At 40.5% G+C, this 4,621-nt stretch overlaps 1 pseudogene; it reads left to right on the plus strand.

Annotated features, from left to right (window-relative positions):
- Positions 1-476: 476 nt before the first annotated feature.
- Positions 477-1,429, plus strand: LOC127226599 (L-lactate dehydrogenase A chain-like; annotated as a pseudogene).
- The last annotated feature ends 3,192 nt before the right edge of the window (positions 1,430-4,621 follow it).

The following is a 4,621-nucleotide window of genomic DNA, read 5'->3' on the forward strand; positions in this document are numbered from 1 at the left end:
CCAAAGCAAATCCAAGCACAGAAGGGAAGGAGGCATGAAGTCACATCTGTAGGCAGAAGCTGCTGTCATTTTATTACTGCTGGGAAGGGGGAAAAATCAGTTTTCTTCGATAAAATACACTTGGTATATAGACTACACTCCAGGGCAGACCCCATATCCAGGAGTAGTCAACCAACACAAGCTGGATTCCACAGGTTTGGGCTTTGGTTTTGTTTGTATGTTTGTTTGTTTTGTTGGTTGGTTTTTTGGCCTACAGAGTGGAGGGGCAAGATGAAGTCGAGTTGCTAAGGAGGTAAGGAAAGATGTCAGAGGAGTTGTAGGAGAGAAATGAATATGATAAAACATACTGTGAAATTCTCAAAAATTAAAAATCTGAATGTTCTGCTGGAACATTGTCCCCCAGCCCAGACCATTCCACTGTGTGCCCAATGCTGGCCCGTCATTCATTAGCAGTCCCAAAAGGTTGTAAGTTCAAGATGGTAACCCTCAAGGAGCTGCTGGTTGGGAATCTTTCTAAGAAAGAACACCCACCACCACCACCAACAACAACAAAATTATGGGTTGTTGGGGTTGGTGCTGTTGGCTTGGCTCATGAATCAGTATCTTAATGAATGACTTGCAAGATGAGTTTGCCCTTGTTGATGTCATGGAAGACATACTCAAGGGAGAGGCAACGGATCTTGAGCATGGAAGCCTTTTCCTTAAAACAGCAAAAATTGTCTCTGGCAAAGACTGTGTGACTACAAATGCCAAGCTGGTCATTGATACAGCAGGGGGCCCATCAGCAACAGAGCCAACTCAATTTGGTCAGAGGAAACATGAAAATCTTCAGGTTCATCGTTCCCAACCTTGTGACCTAGAGTCCAAGCTGCTTATTGACTACATGACTTAGAAAATAAGTGGCTTTCCCCAAAACAGGGTTACCAGAAATGGTTGCAATCTGGATCCAGCTCAGTTTTGTTACCTGATTGGAGAGGGCTGGTAGTTCACCTGTTTAGCTGTCATGGATGGGTCCTAGGGCAGCATAGAGACTCCAGTATGCCAGTGTGGAATAGTGTCATTGTTGCTGGCATCTCCCTGAAGAATCTGAACCTAGAACTGGACAACAATGCAGACAAGGAGAAGCGGGAAGAAGTTCATAAGCAGGTGAACAGCACCTATGACATGATCACACTGAAAGGCTATGTGTCCTGGGCCATTGGCCTCTCTGAATCCCATTTCCACCATGAATAACCATCTCTATGGTATCAAGGGTGACATCTTCCTTAGTGTCCCTTGTGTCCTGGGACAAATCGGAATCTTGGATGTTGTGAGGGGAACTGTCATTCCTGAAGAGGAGTCCCACTTGAAGAAGAAGAGTGCAGATACACTCCGGGGGAGCCAGAAAGAGCTGGTTCTAAAGTCCTCAGATCCCTTAACATTTCACTGAGCAGGCTGCAGCAGGGTTTCTATGGAGACCACTCACTGTCCGCTTCTCATCTGACCTGTGGTTAGTGCAGTTATATTAAGGTGACCCAGGGAAAACCTCAGTTCTCACAGCTCTGTGCTGATGCTAAGTGGTAACCTGTTAGTGTGACAGTTCCACCATTACCAACTATGTGCAGGCTTCAATTATCCTGTGAGCCTATTGTGTCTCTGTACTGCACAAGGAACTCCCAACTAGCCATTGCCTGCTTCCAGTGTGTAAGTCCATTATGCATAACTTGCACATAACTTTTCTAAAGTCTGTTATTTATGCATTATTTGTGTCTGTAGTTTACATGGCAATATTATATAAAAAGTAAGATCTGAATCAACTACGCAAGTGTCATGCCAACAAAAACACCAAATGAACCTTGAATGGCGAAAACAAGATTTGAAGGTTCAAAAATGTTTTTGTTTTAAATTTAAAAACCAAAGCTGTATGATACATACCTTTAATCTCAGCACTCTGGAGTCTGGGTCTCTGTGAATTTGAGGTCAGCCTGCTCTACAGAAGGAGGTAATGGATAGCCAGAACTATACAAAGAAAGTTTCTCTCAATAAAAACAAGCAAAACAAACAAACAAAAAGAAATTAAAAGCCAAACACAAGAAGTGGAGTCTTCAGCAGAAATTTTAATATTGAGTTTATAGCTAGGAGGCTCAAAGTCACAACATATTTCCTGATCCTCTGGCACTTACAATCCTTTGGCTCTCTAGCTGGGCAACAATAGCACACACCTTTAATCCCAGCCCTCAGGAGGCAGAGGCAGGTGGATCTCACTGAGTTGGAGTTCCAGGACAGCCAGTACTGCTACAGAGTACTCAAAAACCCAAAAGGAAGACGAAGAAAAAGAAATTCTTCAGCCCCCTCTTGTATCCTGTTTCCTTAGCCTTAGGTGTAGGGTTTGTGTCATAGACACAGTGATTAGAGATGGGAACCTCATGGCCAGCTGTTCTCAGCATTTGTATATTTCTGTAATGAACTTTTTTGTAAAAAAAAAAAAAAAAAAAAAAAAAAAAAAAAAACAACAACAAAACACTTCTTTGATGAAGAGTAAGAGTTATACAAGTCTGCGAGTATAAGGATCAGTATTTTAAATGACCCTCAAAGAGTTGTAGTGGATTTCAATACCAACTCTTGCTAACAACTAAACAGACAATTGCTGGAGATAAATGGCATCACAAATCAAATGGACCTAGCAGATATTTCAGACAATTTCACCCAAATGAAAAAGAATGCATCTTCTTCTCAGCAACTCATGGAACTCTCTCCAAAAGAGACCACACACTTGAAAACCAAGCAAGTCTCAACAGATACACGAAAACTGAAGTAACACCCTGAACTCTGACCATCAGGGATTAAAGCCGGGTATCAACAACAGAGACAACAGAGAGCTTGCAAACTCGTGGAAACTGAACCACTGTGTACTGAATTAAAAAAGGAGCCAAGACAGAATTTAGAAAAGAAATTTAAAACTTATTAGAATTGGATGAAGGTGAAAACAGCATGTCTAAACCTAGGAGACACAATGAAGGCTAAGAGCCAAGGTTGCAGCACTAAATGCCTACCTGAAAACACGCGCGCACACACAAATGGAGCGATCTCCTACTTGTCACTTAATGGAACACTTGGAACCTCTAAGACAAAACAAAGAAATTACATCCAAAAGGAGAAGACAGAAAGAAAGCCAAACTCAGGCTGAAATCAATAGGAACAAGAAAAGCCAATATGAAGAATCAATGTAACAAAGAGTTGATTCTTTGAGAAAATCAGTAAGACTGACAGACTCTTGGCCAAATTAACTAAAAGATGGAGAAGATACAAATGAACAAAATTAGAAACAAAACCGAGGACATAATAACAGACATGAGAAAAGCAAGAGAATCATACGGACATACTTTACTCCCACAAATTGGAAAACCTAAAAGAAATGGACAAATATAGGGCTGTCCTGGAACTAGCTCTGTAGACCAGGCTGACCTCACTTGAACTCAGAGAGATCCACCTGCCTGTGCCTCTCAAGTGCTGGGACTAAAGGCATGTGCCACCACTGCCCAGCTCAGAAGCAATACTTCTAACAATACCCTCCTCTTTTAAATAAATGGACTGAGAAAGAAATAAGAGAGGGGAAGTGGGCACAAGTCACATCCCTAACCCAAAACCTATCTCCAATTAACAACTTACAAAAGAAAAAATGCTTTTTCCAAGGGTCTCACTAGCCATACAAACCACTGTTAAGGATAGGCCCCATTCCTAGTAATAAGTAGATGATCAATAAAACCAAATTAAATGGTATTTCTCATAATGCTTTGTGTGTGCATATTTTAAACCTTACAGGGCTATTGCTTATGTATTGTGTTTTTATGGGATTCCTGTGTATGAGTGTGTGTGTGTGTGTCTACATGTCTGTATGTATGTATTTGTATTTCTTATGCCTTTTCTTTGGGTGTTTTTTTTTTTTTTTCTTTTTCATCTGTTTTCACTTGTCTGTGTTCTAATGACAGAGGGGAAAAAAGGGTGTAGATTTGGGGGTGGGGTGGTGGAGAGGATCTGGGAGAAGTTGGGGAGGGGAACAGTGATCAGAATAATTTGCATGAAAAACATTTTCCAATAAAAATCAAAGTTGTAAAAAATAAAAAGATGAATCAAAAATATGATGTTTCGGTCCTATTCCTTCTGAAACATGAAAGCAAATTAAGATGTTTTATTTCTCCACATTTGATTATGAAAATTTTAAAACTACAGGAAATATTAAAGACAAGTAAAATCATACCCAATCTCTTTCCATTTAGATACAAAAGGGACCAACATTTTGCCAGTATTACCCTTTCTCATATGCACATGAACACTTCATATTGTTTTAAAAACTTCTGAACCACTTGAAAATAACGTGTGCTGTGTGGATTTTGTAGTAGAATCATCCTTCAATTAACCTCACATGAGCTAGTGTTCTCTAGAGGAATAAAACCCACACAGTGACTGCATATCACGAAAAGAAACTTACTAGATTGGCTTCCATGACAGGAATGGAGTAGTCTATCCGTGATCATGCACATGCTGGAGACTTTCAGCCTCCAAGAGCTTCTCAAATCATGCTGGCTAGATGTCTCTTCAATCCTGATCTTGTCATGGAAGGTTCCTTGAAAGTTGCTGGTCT

The sequence above is a fragment of the Phodopus roborovskii genome, unplaced genomic scaffold (assembly GCF_943737965.1).
Source record: "Phodopus roborovskii unplaced genomic scaffold, PHOROB, whole genome shotgun sequence".
Classification (NCBI taxonomy): Eukaryota; Metazoa; Chordata; class Mammalia; order Rodentia; family Cricetidae; genus Phodopus; species Phodopus roborovskii.